At 41.2% G+C, this 21,866-nt stretch overlaps 1 protein-coding gene across 4 annotated transcripts in view; it reads left to right on the top strand.

Annotated features, from left to right (window-relative positions):
• The first annotated feature begins 5,934 nt into the window (after positions 1-5,934).
• The window catches only part of Hecw2 (HECT, C2 and WW domain containing E3 ubiquitin protein ligase 2), a 369,185-nt gene continuing 353,253 nt past the window's right edge, over positions 5,935-21,866 (top strand). For 3 of the 4 annotated variants that reach the window (XM_069995707.1, XM_069995702.1, XM_069995705.1), the window contains exon 1: positions 6,801-6,935. The gene's annotated coding sequence lies outside the window, so the exon portion shown is untranslated. Of the gene's footprint in view, positions 6,207-6,800; positions 6,936-21,866 lie in introns of those variants that run through there. The other variant, XM_069995704.1, reaches the window with a different exon arrangement.

Genomic DNA, 21,866 nt, shown 5'->3' with positions numbered 1-21,866 from the left:
GCTACAGGATGTGAATGATAAATAACAATTAAAAAGGCACCAATATTTGTAGTTGAATTTGTATTGTAGATTATTTTTCTAGGACCTCATCTTTGTTTTTTAATTATTTTTTTTATACCATATATTGCTTTTGTTTGACTTTAAGTAATCTTAGATAAATTGCTGTATCACCTCTGTGTGACCTTGAGCTGAAGCATGACACAACTTTGGCACAGGATTTGGTAATGATACAGCTTCTGGGAAAGGCGTCTTTTCTGTGCCCAAAAGCTATGGCATCACCTACAGTCTTCTCAACAAACACAAGCATGCTTTGGGTTAAAATTTTTCAGCTAGGTTCAAATGCTGAGTTTATCTCATGTATTTGTATATCAATAAGAAAGATATGTAAATTATTTTTACATTTTGGATTTTTCAAAGCATTCGCTCATGGCAGAGACACATCATTAGAATATTCTTTTCTTTGGGGGATCTTTTCCCTACCTTTAAACTTATTTTCTCATCTCAAGAAATGGTGAAAATATTTGGTCAGCAAGTGGTATGGGGCTCTTTCAATATGAATATTGTTGAGAAATGCTGCAAGGTTAGTGTTTAAAGTGGTAAAACTACAACAACAAAAAGCACGTAAATAGTGAGAAAAGAAGAGGCCAAGGAAAACTATTTCAACAGACACAACAGAGATCCAAGCAGGTGAATTATTTGAATGTGAATAGGATTAATTTGAGATGTTTTATGGAAATAAAACTTAAAAACAAAAATAAAACTTTTATAGGGATGAGAGGGAGAGAACAATGGAAGTGATGGGTGACATAGATCAAGAGGGAGTCATTGTACTCATAACCTGACTTATGGAATTGTAACCTCTTTGTACAACTACTTAATAATAAAAAAACAAAAACTGGGGGGGGGGGAGATGGGAAGGGATGGGAAAGGGAAACAAAGGAAGAGGCAACAATGCTTGATAAGAAATGTACTCATTATCTTGCCCATGTAATTGTAACCACTCTGTACGGTATTTTCACAATAAAAAATTAAAAACAAAACAAAACAAAACACTTAATGTTTTAAAAACTCTTATTTTAAGCAAAGATAAACATATGGTGGTGAAAAAACACTGGATGAGGTCATAGTTCTAGTAACTGATTTAGCTTTTCTGTGCTTAAGTTCTTCACTTCTGAAGTAAGAATAAAAGTGGACTAATTTCCCAGTGAGAAATTACATATTGAAATTATTGAGAAATTTTATTTTCTTTGCCCATAATGCTAGAATCATGTTACACTACTGAGAATGGAAACAAAGGCTTAGCCAAGAGATTTGCCATTTGAGCTGCATTTCCTTTATTGTATTTTTGCTTTTGAGAGAGGGTCTTGCAAATTTTGTCAGGGCTGGTCTCAAATTTGAGATCTAGCCTCAGTCTGGTGAGTAGCTGGAATTACAGACAAGAGCCACTGTGCCCAACAGGGTAAAATTTTAAAAAGATCCATTGGTTTAGTTTCCTTTGTTATAAGGTGACTTCTCAACTCCATTCTTATCTCCATTAAAACTTCGTGATGAGATTGGGATTGGGGGTTTATGTTATAAAGGATTTGGACCACCCAAAGTCTCTGCTTCTAGCCAGAGAAAATCCCAAGGAGACAGGAAGAAGTAAAAGGAAAGGCTTCTCTGACAGTTAAGGAGGGTGATGTGAGAAAAGGCAGACAGAGCGCGCCAAGAGGCCAAATGATGAGTCACCATTGCCATAGCAGCCACCAGCTGAACACCCAGAGGTAGGAGTAGGCAAGTTTGTGCAGGCCATGTTGTGCAGGACAAGCAGCCCTGGCCACTCCTGGGAAGAGGGGAAGAAATCACATTCAGAGGATGCTATTCGGACAAGTGGGTCTACATAATCACATAAGCCACTACTGCCACCTCCCTTCCATCCAGGCACTAGCTGGGATGGGGCTAGGATGTGGGAGTCTGAGTGTTTTTAAATGAACAAGTTGAGAAATAATCTAAACAGACTCTTCAAGCTATAAAATAAAATGAACTTTACTACTTTGCCTCTTCTTTTTTTAGATGGAAAAAACTTCTTTTGTTACCACCCAAATCAGAATAAAAAGAATAAAACAAAACAAATACCTGGAGCAGTATTCATAGAGACAAGAAATTTTCAATGGAACCACAAACTTATTTACAATTCACTGGTAATTTTCTGTTAGTCTCTGTCACTCATGTGTGTATGAGAGAGTGAGAGGGAGAAAGACACAGTCATATAGAAAGAGAGACAGAGAGAGTATCCAACTTCTTATCTCAGCCCTTCAAGTAAGGAATTGGGATTACAGGCATGAACCACTATACATAGCTCAACACAACTTTTTTGAATCAATGAATCAATACAACTTTTTTGAATCAATGAATGAATAAAGCTTGTTAAAACAATATGTTAAAATAATATATTAAAAGCAATCTTCAGATGGGAAAATATATTGTCAAAGTAAAATAAAACTAGTTTGGGGGCAAAATTAGTCCCCCTTTCAAGTTCTTAGTGACATCATAGCATTAGCACATTACATAATGATAGCTCCTGTGAAAATGAATCACTTATGTTTGTTCTATGTTTTCAAGGGAAAAATATTAGTAATACATTTAAACATGTATTTTGGCATTCAAATAGATATTCTTCGGCTATGTCCCTATTTCCCTGGTTATAACAGCTACTTGTTTTGGTTGACAGATGGAATGCTACAAAAAACTGATTTCTTAAGGCAAAGTACTTAAATTAGTCATTTCTTCAAGTGGAAGTTCCTACTCAATGCTATACTGACTATTCTACAGACTACCATGGTGAATTGGGTTTTGTGAAGATTGAAGAATTTATACTTTGGTCACTTTTTAAGGAAAAAATACACATAAATACAAAAGAGATACAAAATATATTTTTTAGAATTTAAAAATCAATTTAAAATTGAGTTTAACCTTGAAGGAATAAATTACATTTTTGGAAAACATATTGTTGTGGAAAGGTAAAATATATTGTACATAGGAGACATTGCATGTCCTAAAACAGTGACTTAAAATATAAGGCAATAAAATCTAGAAAGCAAAGCAAAAATCATGCAAACAAAAATTGAGTTTAAAAACCAATTAACTCTGTGATACTTTTTAAAAAATTATATATTGGCCCTAATATATATTTTGGACCTTGGATTTCTTTTTCATATGAAAATAATTTTGTTCCATTTTGTTCAGCAGAGTTGACAGATACTTTGGTCTTCGCAGTAAGTTGATCAAAATTTTATTTTTATTGTTGATAGTTTAGAAGAGTTTCTTTGTAGAGCACAATGTATTGGGAAAGTCATTCATTTTAATGATTCATCAAATTTGGAAAATATGTTAGTGACATGTGGGAGGCTTTTCTATATTGTAATTCTGGGTCCACTGGTTTTAAACATCAGCAATCCACTAGCTATATACTTCCCTGCAGGACCTAAAAGATACATTTGTTTGGTGATTTGATTTTGGTCTCCTTCCACCTTTGTGTCGCAGAAGACAGATGACTGTAAGCCTTTGAACAGTCAGAAAAGGCATATTTATTACAAGGAGTTGAAAAGACCCAGGGATGAAATTTCATTCACTGCCCTTAACTAACTAAACTTTCCCTTACACCCAGTTCCTAAAGGTGCTCAAGTACTTCAGTTCCTCCTGATATGATGGTGATTATAGGAAATAGGTAGTTAGAATGAGAAGAAACAGCAGTCTTGTCTTAGTTTACAGTGCTGTAACAAAGTGTCATAGATTAGGTGGTTTATAAACAACAGAAATTTACCAGCTCTGAAGACTAGAAATCCAAGAGCAGATTTCGGCAAGGTTGGATTCTGGTAAGGAGATCTCTTCTTGTTGAAAATTGCCGTTTAAAAAAATTTTTTTTTAATTTTTTAAATTTTATTCCCTTGTGGTAAAAAGAGGGTGGGAGAGACTTCCAGGGTCCCTTTTGTAAGGACACTAATCCCACCTACTTACAAAGACTCCACCTCCATAATTTAATCACCTCCAATAGGCCCCAAATCCTAACACTATCACATTTGACATAGGATTACAACATCTAAATTTTGGGGAATACAAACATCTAGTTCATTGCAAGTGTGAGAGAAAAATATGTTCCAATCAACACATAGATCATGTGGATTTGCTTCCAGGGCCCTTTCTGTGGTTTTGGAAGGTATCTTTAAGTTCCTTAGAATCTGCCCTTGGGTGTAGCTTTGGACATTAGGTTTGAAGAGAAGCATACCCACATCTAAGCACATCCATAGCAAGGACATGATCTAAGATAACAGGAGGCTTTCACCATCATATTAGAAGCAGTGAAGGTCACTCAAAAATCTTGGAAAAAGGACAAGTAGTTGAAGAATGTGCCTTTAGTGCTGGAGTGAGTCAGAAGTATTTTAACTTATTAAGAATCACTTTCTAATATTAGGTCAGTTTCAACACAGAACCAAACAGTTTATGAAATTCTGAGTTCTTTATGAAAATAGGTTAAGGAAAGGCTAGGAGAGGCAGTTAAAGGGGGACCATGCTAGGCAGGGGTGGGGGATGAGGCTTGGAATGACTATGAAACAAGACATTTGCAAGTCTTAAAATTATAGGATGAATTTACTATTTTACGTGGCACCTTAGTCTCAGTGGTTGGTGTGTTGTAAGTTTTAAAGATAAATGAGGCTGCTTTCTAAGTGAGAAAAAATGTTTAAAAAAATCTAGGACAGAGTCAGATACCCACTTCTAACCATTCTTGATGCTTTCAAAGAAGAAATATTGTAACAAGTGTCTAATCAATACAGGAGGTTAAGGGTTGTAGGGGTGGGGATGCTGGGTCTAAGGTGTAGAAAAAGAGCAGGTTATGGGACCGCTATTTTTGCAGTAGAAACTGGATTTGGAACTTGGGTAGGGAGACGTTCATCAGTGTTGCCCAGAATATAGAACTATGGAAGTAAGGAGGCAGGACTGTTGTGACAATTGACAATATAACTGAAACTGACTTTAGAACATTCGTGGGTTGCTGGAGTAGACCTCCCTGAAGACCCCATTTGCCTACTGAGGCTCTTGAGAGAGCCAGCTGTGACCTTCTATCTTGCTAGCATCCCACTATTCCTTTAGGGATTAGTGGCCTTTGTTATTGCCTGATTACACCTTTCCACTTTAGTTATCCTAAAGAGCCTTTTCTGAACAAATCTAACAAACGCCTCCAGTGGAGTTTCTGGACCAACACGCCCATCCCTGAACCAGTCATTGTGGTTTGGCATCTGATGGTGGGCTAGTCCTGGGGAGTGAGGGCCGGAGGTCTCCTTGTAGGGGAGGGGGAAGGAAGGGTGGCTCCCATAAGAACTGTGACAGAGTTACCAGAAAAAAGACTGGGTGGGAGATAGATAACTGTTGAACACATTCAGAAAGCCCCTCCCCTCGAATATTCATTATTTGGGGGAAGCGCTCTCTACCTTGGGACTTTCTCCATATAGATAGATATAGTTAAACTGCAAAATCAAGTTCATTTCTTTAATTTGGAAAGACACCATGTGGCGATCAGGCAATATTCTTACATTTCAGCATTAATTCTTTTTAACGCGAATGACTCAAGGAAGGTGCCACGGGGGGGGGATATATTATATAAATATATAATTTATTAAATCGATATAAATATATAAATGTATATAAAGCTGAAAGTATTCATGCAGCAATTTTCAATTTCAGTGCCCTCTTTTTAAGCAAAGTACGCTCTCAATAATCCATTTTGCATTTGACCACACCCCGTGTAAGTGACAAGGGTGTTACGGGGTAGTCCTTGCAGTTGGGGAAATCAAGGCATGACGCCCGTCCCCCAGCCTTTCTCCCCATCCCCGCCCCCAGCGTCCTGGTGGAATTTAGAGTCAGTCCAGCCTGCGGGAGCTCGGAGGGACCCCGTCATCCGCTGCAACCCCTCCGGGAAGGCTCACAGCTCTGCCTCGGCCAGGAGAGCAGCTCTGGCGCCGCCGCCGCAGCCGCCGCGGGTCTCCTCCGCCCAGCTGCCTCCGCCCTGCTCTCGCGCACCTTCCTCGGGGAGGTTCCGCTGTCTCTCCCATCCAAGTCCCCGCCACTGCCTCCCTTCCCCTGGTGTCCGACGTGCAGGCCGCCCCCAGGCGGGCGCCCGCGGGGTGCAGCGGACCGATGCCGCCCGGCAGAGGCGTGCGGCGCGGCGGGAGGTGAGCTGGCCGGGCTGAGCGGGGCCGGACGGCCGTGGTGACGGGAGGGAGGCGAAGCGCGCGGCCGGCGCGCTGCTCGCGGGGGACGCCCGGGGACCCGGAGACCCGCAGCCGGGCGCCGGGGCCGCCGGGGGGCGGCTGCACGCGGGGCCCTGCAGCCAGCCGGGCGCCCGAAGCCCCCCGCGGCCTCCGGAGCGCGGGCGGGAGCCATGGCCTGGCGCGTCCCCGCGGTCCCCGCTGCTGACTCGGCACAATCGGCGGGTCGCGCGGGGGGCGCGGCGTAACCGCGAGCGGGCAGGCGGGGAGGGGGGCGTCGCGGAGCCCGAGCCCCGAGCGAGGAGGAGGAGGAGGAGGAGGAAGGGAGGAGGAAGAGGAAGAAGAGGAGGAGGAGGGGGAGGATGCCAGCACAAAGGCGCGCCGGGACGCAGCCCGCTGCGCAGGGCGGCGGGAGGAGCCGCTGAGGGGCGCGCTGGGCTCCGGCGCGAGCGCCGCGTCTCTCGGGAGGGCGGGCGGGCGGCCAGGGTCGCAGGGTCGCGGGGTCGCCGACGGCCGCTCAGGGTCGCCCGGCTCCTGGGGGCGGAGGGAAGAGGCTCAGCGGACACCGAAGCCCGGAGCTGCACGCGGCACGCACGGAGGACCAGCCGGACAGCTCTCGAGCCGCGGGGTCCGGGCGATCGCGGGGTGCCCTCCCGCCCCGCGGCCCGGTGCCCACTGGCTCCCCGAGCCCAGGTGAGTGCGCGGCCCCGCAGGGACCGGACCGCGGGCACCGCGGCGACCGCGGGGGGTGGCTGGGTCTTCCTCCCTCGCGCCCCGGCGCGGTCATTCATTTGACATTCTGCATCCGCTGCCCCGAGAGGCGGCCGGGAGGCGCTGGGACCGACCCGAGGCTCTGCTCTTCCCGGGCAGCGGGGACTTTCGGGTCGCTCGGAGCATCACTGGAGAGGGACGGAGCTGCGCTTGCTTTCTGGCTGGGAAGGTGTCGGGGAGCTCCGCTGCGGGGGCTTGGGGCCTTGAAGAAGACCAGATTTAGACGTAGCCGTTTCCAGGACGGGCAACTGCAGAGGTCTGGTGCTGTCGTGCCTGGTGTTCTTCACGAGCAAGGCTCCAGTGGCCTTTCATTTATGAATGGATTCGTTTTGGGAGCATCTCGATAGGCGCGTTGATTCCTTTTTGTGTTGAACGTCTTTGGAGAGAGCTCACAATTCCAGTTAGGGTTCAGCACTGTTAAACTTGGGGACAGGGTCGCATCCGTGATCAGACAGACAAGCTACACAGAAGTGCAACCACAGGCAAACTTCACCCAGGCCTTCTCCCTGGATACAATTTCGGCTTTTGCTGCCCTGGTTCTCACTGTACATTTATCTTTCTTTGTCAAAGTGGAAAACTTGTCTTTTCTTGAGTACTTTTCTGTAGTTTGCCACTTAAAAGAAAAAAAAATATGCTTTAGTAATCTTCCTCTTTAAACCTGGTGGAGTTTGGTGTGTGTGTATCCTCCAAATATGATTTTCTTTTTGTTATTTCTACTATTCCCTTAAGGGCTCATTTCTTCTGTTGCCTAGAGAGAGCATCTCCCTTCCTTCTCCGCCCCCCCCCCCCCACCAGGTTATCTTTAAAATGTCACTTCTCTAAAAGCAAAGCAAGCTCACTTCTTAAGTTTGTCTTTAAAGGTATTAAACATAGGGGCTAATCTGGATAGGGGTATTTTTAATGGTTGGAAAATCTAGAGTTTGCTGGTCTAGTTGGTCATCAGAAGATTCCTGCGGAGATTGTTTTTGTAGTGTGGGAGACAGATGGTGTCCCTAGCAGACAAGACAAACCAGGCATAAAGGGTCATTGTATTCTTTAGAAATTATCTACTTCACTATTGGCAGGTGGAGCTGGGGGGGTGGATGGAAGGTGGAAAAGACAATGTTGATCTCGCAGGGGAGCATTAGTACCATACCATCCTGCAGCCTAACCTGTTCTTTTATTTTCTTTTTCTTTAACTATTTAAAGCCACCATTGAGCTATCGTTTTGATCAGTACACTGACACATTGGGCCTCAACTATGGTTAGATAAGACAACTTAAACAGTTTTATCCCAATGAATGTCTTTGGACTTAAAAGTCTATTACTACTTCTAGGGGACAAAGGTTCTGCTTTTCTTGTGTACAAATGGCCCGTTGGACTCAGTGTCTCCTAGCCAGAAGTACTTTAGACAAATCTGTCTTAGCTTGAGTCCAGTTCCCTCTATTATCTCCTTGACAGGTGGCTCCCTGGTCTCCCACATTTGTCCCCAGACTATTAGCTGTGGACACTACTTTCCTTCTATGATGATTTGCCAGCTTCAGATGTTTGCCTTTCCAGGCACCCTTTGGCAGGGAATCCTTATGAACTGTGATGTTAGTGAGTAAACTAAAGTGATTCTGAACCCTTGAGATAGACCAGCTGGAGATTTTTCAGCTCTTGTCAAGGCAGTGTGTTCCCAAGGGCATCTACATCCCCAAATTGGTTTTCTTTCTTTAGGAATGTAAAGAAAAATATTCCATTCAATTCATACTCACCAGCCACAGGACTGAATGTAGTGAACTGTGTTTGTTCCCACTGGGAAAGGAGGCATGAAATACAGGAAGCATTGGCTTCTTTTAATTTTGTCGATGTGATCTGGGAAGGAAAACGTACTTTGCTTACTCTGTTCCAAGAGTTTTGTATCACTGACCTCAGCAAAAGGCAAAGCAGCCAAAAGGGTCACCTATAGTTGAGGGCGGGCAGACGGACGCTGTGACCTTCTTTCTGGATGAAAGTGTCTTTCAGGAGCTTTGGTTTTGGCCTCTACCCAGTTTTGACATGTACCCCAGCATCAATGAAGTGATAGAATATTTGAAGCAGTTGTTAAATTGCTGGCTCGTGTCTGTGCCTTCTCTTACCAGGTGACCATCCCTGTTGTGAGGTGCTTCTTTAGTGAATCCAGAGGCTTCAGTCCTGGAGCCTGCTCCAGACCTGGCTGGACTCCACATTCTAGTGCATTGCTGCCTGCTTTCCTGGGGGGAAGAATGGAACCAGTTCTGCACGATGTGTTGGATAGGAAATGGCAGTGTTGGATGAAAAACATTTTGTTGTTAAAAGCCAGGGCTGGTTTGTAAAGGAGAAAAGACTGTGAAGTTGGGCTGTCTAACAGGAGCAGGACTTGCTTGCTTCAGGATATGAGTGAGACATTGGAAGACCTTCTGGTTTGCTTGTTACAGTGCAAGTTTATTCCTGCTGACCTGTTTTAATGATAAAAAATACCCCTTTTCATTTTTAAAAGTACTCTGGGTTGGGTGAGAAGTTATAGGGTCACTCTATCTTCTTTATGCCTCTTGACATTGATGATCATGGTAAGGTTGATGTTAAAGATGAAGACAGAATCTTATTATAGCCCAGACTAGCCTCTGACTAATGATCTAGCCTCAGACTCCTGAGTTTTGGGATTACAGGTGTATACCATAATATCCTTCTAACACCACATGTTTTGAGTTTTGCCTCATTTTAGTCTTTTTTTTTCAGTTGAAAAAAATGGAAAAAAATCAGAAAAATTTAAACCTGAAAAATGGAGATAATTGTATGTCTTCTATTTATATAGAGAGGAAATATAAAACAGTTTCAGTCTTAAGTCATCTACCCTGGATGTAATCCCTATTATTACTGGCTTTAAGCACAATGAGAATTACCTTTTATTCTTTATTTAGTGCTGACACAAATAGTATATAAATGGGATTGGATTATAAGGGCAGTTTTTATAAAACATGTTTGCAGACCAGTGATCATATGTTACTTGTGGATGTGAATGCATTTCTCACAATCTCATATTTGGTGTGGTTCTTGGATATTTATTCAGAATCCAGAACACAAATGCTGCTGTGAAGGCTTGACTCCACATTCTCTTAGTTTCCTGCATCTCTGGGCCATGTTGACAATAGGAGAGCTTTTGTTTTCTGTATTCTCTTCTGTCTCCAGTTGGATTTAGGTCTCAGCTTTTTGTACAGAGGGCTTTCAGAGCATGAGATTTGGTGTACTGCTCATCAGGTGACCCCTCTTTTCGTAAGTGTTTGGGATTGGACAGGTGAATTGATGGATTTGCATTCTGTATGGAAGCTAGATACTTGAAGCTTATTATAATACCTGCTTCTGCACTATCTTTGCTTCCTTACTAAAGAATTGCATGCTTGAGGTGGGCACTGCTGACTTATGACTACCATGACTAGAATCCTACTTGCTTGGGAGGCTGAGATTAGCAGGATCTTGGTTTGAGGCTAGCTAGGGCAAACAAGTGAAATCCTTTCTCAATAGCTGGGTGGAATGGAGCATGCCCGTCATCCCAGCTGGGATGGGAAGCATAAAACAAGTATCAAAATCCAAGTAAGGGCCAAAAGAAAAAACAAGACCCAGGCCGGGAAGGTGGCTCAGTGGTAGAGTGCTTGCCTTGCATGCGTGAGGTCCTGGGTTCGATTCCTCAGCACCACATAAGCAAAAAGAAAAAAGCTGGAAGTGGCGCTGTGGCTCAAGTGGTAGAGCGCTAGCCTTGAGCTGAAGAGCTGAGGGACAGCGCCCAGGCCCAGAGTTCAGGCCCCATGACCGGACCCAAAACAAAAACAAAAACAAAAACAAAAACAACAACAACAAGACCCTGTCTCAAAAATGACTTGTATAAAAAAGGAGTTGGAGGATTGGCTCATCAGTAGAGTGCCTGACTTGCAAACATGAAGTCCTGAGATCAAATTCCTGTACTGTCCCACCACAAAAAAACCCAAAAGATTTGCCTGTTTGTGGATAGTTCACTGGCAGTGAGGGTCAGTTGGTGTTGCAATTAATTATGGCTGTCACTCTTCCAGTATGCAGTCCACCAATGTCCTCAGAAGCTTGGTTGTCATGCCTGGACAAGAAGACATTTATGTATCTACTTTGTAAGATAGATGGCTATGTAAATTTTTTCTGTTTTTGGTTTGCTGAGTCAAGGACATTTTTGAGAGTGAAATATGGTAGCTTTTGATCATCTCCTGACCTTGTTCAGTTAACTCCAGTCTGTTAAATGTAATCCTTTTAATAAAAAAATCTTTGAAAGCTTGTGATTTCCTGTTTAATTCTCTAAAGTCTATAGGCAAATAGGTAGTTAGAAAGGAAAATTAATGAGAATTTTCATTTGTTCATTCTTTCATTTAGTTCCCTAATATTTATTGAGCTTTCATGAGTTAGTGTCTGATTTGAGTGCTGGCTGTACACAAATAAATAAAATGAACAGCTCTGACCTGTGCAGTTTTCATTCTGTTGAGGGCAGGAGCAAGAGAGTAACCCAAATACAGAAGTAAATTATGCAGCATGCTAGAAGTAAGTGCTTTGGGTGAAAGAAAATGTGAGACAGGGTGGTTGAGGTGACTTTATGGTGAAAGAGACCTAAGCAAAGACTGAAAAGGCAGTAGGAGAAGTTACTTATGTAAATGACTGAGGTAGAGACTCAAGGAAAGGCATCACCCATTGCTAAGGTCTTGGCATTGGAACATGTTTGGATATGTTCAAAGATTTACAAGAGACCTGTGTGATGGGATGGAGTGAGCTGGGAGGAGTGGGGTCAGAAATGAGATTAGAAAGACGCAATCTGAGAGTCATGATTTCAGCAGACATCTCATACTATGTTCTTCAAATTATTTATTTATTGTACTGAGGCTTGAACTCACAGCCTCATGCTTTTGCTTAGCTTTTCTCACTCATGGCTAGCACTCTACCACTTGAGCCATAACACCACTTCCAAAACTCTTCTTAATGTTAAAGATTGTGCTAGGAATATTGCACTGCTGTGTATAGCTTGCATTTCATTGACGATCTATTTTGTATTGGTTAATACATTTTCTATATTATTAGCTGATTTTTTTACTTGTTAAAGTGTTTTTGTTTTTGTTTTTGTTTTTTTGGGGTCCGGTCATGGGCCTGAACTCTGGGCCTGGGAGCTGTCCCTCAGCTCTTCAGCTCAAGGCTAGCGCTCTACTACTTGAGCCACAGTGCCACTTCCAGCTTTTTTCTTTTTGTTTATGTGGTGCTGAGGAATCGAACCCTCATGCATGCAAGGCAAGCACTCTACCACTGAGCCACCTTCCCAGCCCCCTAAAGTGTTTTTTTTTGATGTTCCTATTCTTGGGTCGTATCTTTATTTCACGAAAATAGAATAGCAATTCAAAAGTGGTTCATAGAGGTATAAAAATAGTTATGGAAATATAGTGGGACATCTCTAATCCAAAAATTAGAAACCTGAAATGCTCTAAAATTCAAAAACTCTTCCATTCAGTATATTGGTGTTTGAACTCTGAGCCTCTTTCTTGTTAGGAAAGTGCTCTATTGCTAAGTCATGTCTCTAGTCCTTTCTTTGTTCTAGATATTTTTTTTTTCGGATAGGATCTTACTTATGTCACCGTAACCCCTCTGTACAGCATCTTTACAATAAAATGAAATTTAAAAAGATCTCATTTCCTGCCCATGATGTACTTGGTTTATGATGTGCCAATTTTAGTGTGTTCATTGTAGTTAGGAGCAGGTATGTGACATAATGTCCAGCTTCTTTCTGCTGAGATGGAGTCTTATACACTTCACTGCCTTGGTTGCCCTAGAATTGAAATTCTCCCAATCTCAGCCTTCCATGTAGCTGGGATGCTGCCACTGCACCCAGGTGTTGGTTGATATTCCTCAGATATGCCAATGCTGGATTCAAACTGTAATCTTCCTGATCTTAGACTCTAGAAGAGCTAGGATTAGAGATGTGAGCCACCTGTGCCTGGCTTAAAGATATCAAAATTCTTGAGCACTGGCAGAATGCCACAAGTATAAAATTCTATGCCATAAAACTTTGGGTTCTTTTTAACCAGTGTTTTTGAGAATACTGCATAGAAGTCTTTGGCCTATTTGAATGATGAGTCTCATGTTTAGACTGGGGTCCTATCCCTAACACTAATTTTGTGATTGCATATATTCTTGAATCTGGAAAAAAACAACAACCCTGAAATCCAAACAGCGTGCTCAAATAGTAGTAATGTAAATGCTACAGTCCAGATTTTCCTAAACATACTTAAGGAATTGGGTTCTGCTGTAAACATAAAGTGTGAATTCTGCATTCAGGAACAGAGAGATTCCTTGTTATGTGACAGCAGTGATTTCAAAGTGAAGAGCACACATGAAAATGTGACAGTGGCTATTTCAAAGCTGTGATTTATTAGCTCATTGCCAATGTTGGGAGTGAACCCTTGATCATTGCCTGTTATGAAACTTTGACCAATGGTGGCATGAAGCCATGGTATTTTTGTGTCATTTTCAAACAAAGGACAGTGGCTTCTCTGTTACTGAAGTTTCTAAGGATAAGTACACAATAATGCTTTCCTCTACAAAATTAATGTATTAGATAGCTCAATGAAGGTAAAAGACAATAACCCTGTTGGCCTCATTAAAGGATTATTGTAGCAGGAATAAATATGAGTCATCTTACCTGGGTCACTTGGAAAATCACCTGAGAAACTAGAAGTTATTGATACAATTCCTTTGTTAACTGCTATGGTTAGCTGTTGCATAATGAGTGGAGTAGTGTATGGAAGAGTGATTACTACCAAGTTCACGCTAGCAGATACTTCACTTTACGGTTCCATGAAACCACCGATGTCATGCAGAGAATGAATCAGCCCTTGGCATTTGTTCAGGGAGGAGTGCTTGGTGATGCTTTGTTCATTTATCACTGAAAACTCATGCTGTAAGAGAGGAGGTTTTTCTCTTGGTTAACTTATTTATGAGATGGGAAAAGATGGGCAAGGGACAGGATTGGCAGAGTAGTGGCTTCAGGTATAGATAAGAAGGTGATGATGTTGTGAAGAAAAGAACTTTCACCTAGAAGTTGGTCCATGCACTTACCAACTCATAGAGACGATGTAGCATCTTTTGATCTTGAGGAAATGCTAAAAGTGAAGATTATGGGCCTCAGTGCCTGGACTTATGAATGTGCTGTGCCACATGTCGGGCAGTGGGAAGAAGGTTGCTTTCACATGATGACTAGCATAGCTGAATAGGAAACATGTGCTGCATAATATATGATCTGTGGAGTAAGATATTTGTGGAGTAAGAAAAATATTCCATAATACTGCTGGTAACTTTTGTTATAGATGATGGCATATCTTATTCATGTATTTTGCCCATAGTGAACCATGCCTAGGACAGAGAAGAAAAGGAGGATTGTTAGCAAAGTAACAGAATTTAGATTCAGTAAATCTTGATGCTGGAAGGGTAAAAATGTATGCATGGTTCTTGAGATCAAGTAGAGAATCACAATGGGAGGATTTTTTTTGGTAGTAGTTTGCAGAAAACACTGGGTGGGAGTGGGTACAGGTAGAAAGAATAGAGAAATCTGACATCTGGACTTGACCTAACACTTTTGTTTTCTGCTTCATTTGGTTTCAGACAAATGGGTTTGATACTCCAAGTGTTGTTTTTGTTGTTGTTGTTTTGTTTTTTGTTTTTTGGTAGTGATCTATGTTGCCTTTGGCCTAACCTAGAAAAAATGAGAATGATCTTTAGTGGTCTAATAATTGTTCTGAATTTTCTTTTTGATTGGCATTCTCTCTCTCATTTTTGTCTCTTTTTATTCCTTCTTTCTGCATGTATCCCTCTGTGTGTCTCTGTCTTTGATGCCTGTCTCTCTTTCTTTTGGAAGTTTGTACTTTCCTTAGTTAACCTACTTTAATGTGTAAAAATCAGTTAAAGCATATTCTTATATTTAAATCCCTATTCTTTAATAAAGAGCACTCCTTACATTGGATTTGAATAAAGATGGAGTCATTAACTTTTGTCTAATAATTCTTTTAGAGTGATAACAATCTTTTAATGATGAGTCAGAAGTTAACCATGCATTTTTATTGAACAACCATCGGGAGCCTTATAAATGCCAGGATCTATGAAAAAGGATGGGTCTGAGAGAGGTTAATATCACATGTACTCTGCCTATATAGGACAGATAGTCTAGTGGGAAAAAAGAAACAAAGATATAAATAAACAAACATGGAATTGCAAAGCAAATTTGGCAAAATGGCTGATGTTTCCTAAATTTGATAGTAATATATGGGCTATTGTTATATTAACTTATGAACTATATGATTTTCTAAATATATGTTTGCATCTTTTTATAATTCCAGTCCTGGGACTTGAACTCAGGGTCTGGGCGCTGAGGCTTTTTTTTTTTTTTTTGCTCAAGGCTAGTGCTCTACTACTCGAGCCACAGTTTCACTTCTGGCTTTTTGATAGTTATTGGAGACAAGTCTCATGGACTTTCCTGCCTAAGGCTGGTTTTAAACTGGACTCCTCAGATCTCAGCCTCGTAAGTAGCTAGGATTACAGGTATGAGCTACTGGCACCTTGCTTATATTTAAAATATTTTATTAGTGAAAAAATGCAAAAACCATCTGAAGTGTGATATATGCCCCAGGCTCTGGCAGAGAATGGAGTGTAACTGAAACCTCTTTTAGATAGAGTGATTGGGGAAATCCTGAAGTATGATTCATCACTCACCTGTGTGAGAGTGATGAGAATAATTTGGCCAGGGTTCAGAGAAGAGTCAGTCACAAAGATGATTGATGACAGAGTTGACAACAAGACCTGTGAAATAGTCTCTAAGGAGTGGAGGTATGTCTGAAACGCCGGACGCCGGTGGCTCATGCCTGTAATCCTAACTACTCAGGAGACTGAGATCTGAAGATGGCAGTTCAAAAGCCAGCCTGGGAAGGAAAGTCTGTGAAACTCTTATCTCCTATTAAAAACTGGAAAACTGGAAGTGGCGCTGTGGCTCAAGCGGTAGAGCGCTCGCTTTGAGCTGAAGAGCTGAGGGACAGCACCAAGGCCCAGAGTTCAAGCCCCATGACCCGACCCCCCCACCCAAAAAAAAGTGGAGGTGTGAAGTGGCAACAAAACACTTAACCTTATGCAGTGAGTGGGCTTTCCTTAAATTTAAGACCCTTCTAAACATCCATAGTCTTTTCACGCAGCCCTCTGGTCCATAGCAGGCAGAAAGTGATGGTATCTTGTATTTGAGAATGAACTGTTGGAACAAAGCAGGAAAGAAGTGGTTTGTTAGTCTGAGTGTGGGTGGTTATGAGGTTCTTATGAGTCAGTATCCATGCTGCTTCTCCTCAGGATGGGACAGTGGTGACTGTGGTGCTGTGGTTTGCTGCAGGCAGGTCTTCTTTCCATCTCATAAATACCCCTGGCTTATCTCCACCTCAGTACTTTTGCCACAGGAAGTATCTGGAATGCCCACCTATTTTATTTACTTTCACATGTCTCCATTGTCTTCAAGGTACAATTTTAAAACAGTGTTTTCTCATCATTGTTCTTTAACTTATCCTCCTGCAGAATACAGCATCCTAGAAGTTAATGTAAGTCCCCTTGTTGGCCAGTGACGGTAATGTGGGGGGTAGGGTGAATACTGTGATCTGGGAAGGGAAAGAAGTTTCTTCCCATATGCTGGTACTGGTAGCTCCTTTGGCTAATTGTTTCATAGCAATTACAATCTTAATCATTTACTGATTCAGAGGTTTACACTATTTTGTTTCCAAATAATCTTTTTTGCCAAGTAGATTTTAGGTACTATGAACATATGGAAACTTGGCCAATGCCTTTATATAATGTACAGTATCGATCAAATAGAGGATATACAATGGTCAATGGCTAATGGCTGATGGAGCCATCTGTTTTATCTCATGGACCATTGTGAACAGCAGTTATTTATATAAACTAGATATTGAGTTGGCACAGGATGCTAAAAGAACATTATTTTGGAGTAGATTTAAAATGACAGGAAGTCAAGTCATGGAGTTCTAATTCATTCAAATATTTTTCTTCTCAGAAACTTTCTTTTGTAAGTCTTCCAATTCCTTGCAGTGAAAGCAGCCTCAGCATTATTAGGAAGCTTATTAGAACTGCAGAATCTCTAGCTCTACACCTGACTTACTGAATTAGAACCTGATTTTTCATGTATATTAATGATTTCATTTCTTTAATTAATTAATTAATTTTTTTGTGCCTATACTGGGGCCTGACCTCTGGGCCTCACACCCTTGCTTGGATTTTTCACTCAAGTTTTAGCTACCATTTAAACTACATTTCTACTTTTGGCATTTTGCTGGTTAGTTGGAGATGAGAATCTCACAGATTTGTCTGTCCAGGCTGGCTTTGAATTGTGATCCTCTGAACTCAGCTCCCTGAGTAGTTAGGATTACAGGTATGAGCTACCAGTGCCTGGTTTTAACTTACTTTTTAGTGAGCACATAAAACATAGTTGTACATATACATGTTTTGATGCATGGGTATGCTATGTAATGTCTCAGTAGGTTAGAAATTTATTTCTTCAAGTGTTGATCATTGTGTATGGTGAAAAATTACAAAATCCTTGCTTCTAAATTTTTGAAATATACCAGACATTGTTGTTTTCTTGTTACCCGGCTGCTTTTCCCCATTCGTCCCTCCCTTCACCTCACCTTGATAACTATTTAACTCTCAACTTCTGTGAGATAGCATTACTTACTGGGATGAAGTAATATCTTTTGTTGTTGTTGTTGTTCCAGTCCTGGGGCTTGAACTCAGGGTCTGGGTTCTGTCCCTGAGCTTTTGTGCTCAAGCATAGCATTTTACCACTTGAGCTACAGTTCTAGTTCTGACTGTTTGGGTGCTTATTTGTAGATAAGAGTCTCACAGACTTTTCTGCCTGGTCTGACTTCAAACAGGAATCATCAGATTTCAGTCTCCTGGGTAGCTAGGACTATAGGCAGGGTTGAGGTAATATCTTATTGAGGTTTTGATTTGCATTTCTCTGATGATTAATGATGCTGAGTATTTTTGTTGTGGACCTGTAGGGAATTTGTATATCTTCTTTTGAGAAATGTCAATGTCCATTGTCCATTTTTACTTTTTTCTTTTGTTTTGTTTTTGCTATGAGGTTTTGGAGTTCCTTATGCAAAATCTGGATTTAAGTGGGATTTCTACACGTGTTGTTTGCACAGTAGATTTTCATTTTACTCATCAGAGATCACAAATTTACTTCAAAGGGAAGTAAATCTAGAACTGAAGATTTCATTCAGAGGTTTCTAGCCTGTGGTGTGGCTTGTAATTAGTCGCCTTGTGTAAAGGCTTGAAGGGCAGAAGATACCTCTGCATGAGTGATGTGCAGTCATAGTCATGCATGTAGGCGATATGCCTCTTAGACGCTGATACTGATACTTGACAATGATACTTAGATACTGATTATGGGAAGATGAAACAGTTGTTGAGTGAGAAACTGAGAATGTTTGGCAAAGGTAGAGGAACATAGTGATGCAACCTGAAGTCTGGAGATAAGAGTTCTTCTATTTACAATGAGCACAACTAACTCCTTGGACTTGTCTCATACTGGAACATGTCCAGAGCCCAACAGGTTGTAAGTGAAATCAGCTCGATGTGTTGTTCATGTAAAAATTGTGGAATGGTGAGGATCATAGAGAGACACCTTTCATGAAAATGGATGGAGGTTACAACTTGCCTCACCCCGTTGGTGCCATATTGAATTTTGGACCTAGCATGACAATTTTCAAGTGGATCTAAAAATGTGTGTACTAAATCATATCTTGAGTACATTTTTTTCAGTAAGTAATTAACATATTTTTAGAACATCTCATGGCAGACATATGCCGTCTGCATGTCATTTGGGATCTCTCCTCCGGACCTACCCAGCATATGATGTAGTATTAGTGCCTGGCTTATTCCGTGGACAGCTCCACACAGTGTGTTGGACCCAGTAGGGAAGCAGGGAAATAAAAAGACATAAAATAATTTACTTTGGTGGCCCAACTTGAAATATGTGATAATCTGAAAAGCCAATGGTGTTTGAAAAAGACATAAGTGCCTAAAGGAGTTAAAAGCAGATCCTATATAAGCAGGAAGAGAAGTAAGCTTGTGAGGAAGTTGACATCTCCGGGTGAGGGCTGCACATTGTAACAAGGCATAGCCATGAGGCCAGGACAGTGGTGGAAGAGAAATATGGCTGGAGCTAGATTTGGAGTTAATATATCTTTAACATCTCATTGTGAATCTGGGCAACTGTTGACAATTAGTTTTTCATGGCAAAACTTGGAGAGTGAAAACCAGAGGAAGGAGACTCAATTCATTTTAGATTTTATAACTGTTAATTTCTTATTAAAGATTACATTCTTCAAAGGTGATGGTAGTCATTTGTTTTTTCAACACAGCATTTAGCACACAGAGTCAATGCATGCCTCTTGAACTGAAATGATTCTTTAAAAAAAAAGTTCATTTTCTTTTTTGATTTTTTTCAAAAACATTAACAACTTCATTAGGTGGGGCTCAGTAGTAGAGGACTTGCCTAGCATGTACAAGACCCTGGATTCCATCACCTGGACCGCCCCCAAACCCCAAACAAACAAAAAACTGTCCTGAATTATTTAATTAACTAGTTTTAGTACAATCCTAGAGTTGTGTAACCATTCCCACGGTCTGACTCCAGAGTCTTTTCATAAAGGAAACCACATGCCAGTAGTAGCCACTGTTCACTTTCCCTTCTCCCAAATGCTGTCAGCCATCGCTCTACTTTCTGTTCCCACATGTGACACTTCATATCAGTGAAATCATATAATAATATCTGGCCTTTGTGACTAGCAGCTTTCACTTAGCATGCTGTATACCTTATTTATTTATTTATTTAGTTAGTTGAAGGGCTTGAACTGAGGGCCTGGATGCTGTCCCTGAGCTCTTTTGCTCAAGGCTAGCACTCTGCCAATTTGAGCCACAGCACTACTTTCTGTTTTCTGGTGATTTATTGGAGATAAGAGTCTCAACAGACTTTTCTGCCCTGTCTGGCTTTGAACAGGAATGCTTAGATCTTCAGCCTTCTGAGTAGCTAGGATTACAGGCATGAGCCACTAGTGTCCAACTTCTCGATTTTAAATTTTCTCCCTACTTGTCTTTGACTAGTGTTTCTTGTAAACAGCATAAAGTTGGGTCATTTAAACAATGTATTTTGCCTGATTTCTGCCCTTGACTGGAGTGTTTAATTCATTTACATTAGGGTAACTGGTGATAACCATACAGGATTCACCTCTGTCCCTTCATTATTTTTTTAGTATGTCCTATCATTTCCTTGATGACTGTTTTGTCTTGTGTTAAATGTATTATGCTGTATTTTATCCTCATCACTCTTTTTCTGAGGATAATTTTTTTGTGTTGGTCTTGGGCTGGGAATTCAGACCCTACTGTTCCTGAGCTTTTGTGGTCAAGGCTAGCACTCTACCACTTGAGCCACAGTTCCACTTCCCCTTTCTGGAGATTTTTTTTTTTGTCAGTCGTGGGGCCTGAACTCAGGGCCTGGGCGCTATCCCTCAGCTCTTCAGCTCAAGGCTAGCGCTCTATCACTTGAGCCATAGCACCACTTCCAGCTTTTTTCTTTTTGTTTATGTGGTGCTGAGGAATCAAACCCAGGGCCTCATGCATGCAAGGCAAGCACTCTACCACTGAGCCACCTCCCCAGCCTTGGAGATTTATTTTTCTAAGGCTGTTGCTCTGTCATTCCTGATGATACTGTTATTGTCACCAGAAGTTGTGGTTTGGATCCTGAATTCTTACCTTCCTGTGAGAGATTTCAAGCAAAATATGAAGCATAATGAAAGTAATAACAAATCTAATTAAGAATAGTAATTTATTAAGAGTAGGAAGAAAACACTCCTAAAGAGGAGAGCAGACCATCTCAGAGAAGACACTAACTAATGACCTTCTTCTTTGTGCTATAGCTTTATTGAGTCTTGAGGGAAGTCTCTAGAGAAGATAGTGTATTTTCATTTTCACTTTTAAAATTATCTATAAGTGGCTGTATAGAGGCGTTTCAATTCAACAAGTCGGTTTATAAATACAATGCAATTTTTACCAATTTTCATCTTTGCCCTCATCTTTTCCAACGTTATCCACACCCTCAAGTTATTCAGTTCATTTTCACATATGTGTATTGACTATAATGACTCTCTTCACGCACCCTTCCTCTTTCCATTTGTTTCCTAGCCTTGGCTTGACTTCCTCCCACTCTATCCCTGTCATGACAAAACATGTTCCAGCTTCCTTGTATTCACTTTGTTAAGCTGTTTGTTAGTTGTTCACAGGAGTTACACCATTGGAATCCTGAGTGTACTACATTTTAGCCAGTTGATTTGTACATATATGTTTTCTTATATGTTTACAATTTAAATCAAACTTCCACATATGAGAGAAAACATGCACTCTTTTTCTGGGCCTGAGTTACTCACTTACTGAACACAATTTTTTAGGTTCATCCATGTACCTGCAATGACATTATATTCTTTATGATAGATGGAATTTCATATGGCAGAATTTTATATGATGGAATTTATATATCTATCTCTATAGACACATATGCCTTCTGGTTTCTTTTTAACTTATTTTATTTTTCAATTGTTATTTTTTTATATGTTTTTTTATTGTGAAAATACAGAGGGGTTACAGTTACATGAGCAAGGTAATGAGTACATTTCTTATGAAGCATTGTTGCCTCCTCCTTTGTTTTTCTCCCACCATCCCTTCCCTCCCACTTCCACAACTACAGTCCACCCTCAACCCTCCCCCCTCGCCCCC

This window comes from Dipodomys merriami, unplaced genomic scaffold (assembly GCF_024711535.1).
Source record: "Dipodomys merriami isolate MVZ:Mamm:240054 unplaced genomic scaffold, mDipMer1.0.p SCAF_49, whole genome shotgun sequence".
NCBI classification, from domain to species: Eukaryota; Metazoa; Chordata; class Mammalia; order Rodentia; family Heteromyidae; genus Dipodomys; species Dipodomys merriami.
Note: the sequence above shows the minus strand (reverse complement) of the source record. Positions and strands in the feature narration are given on the sequence as shown.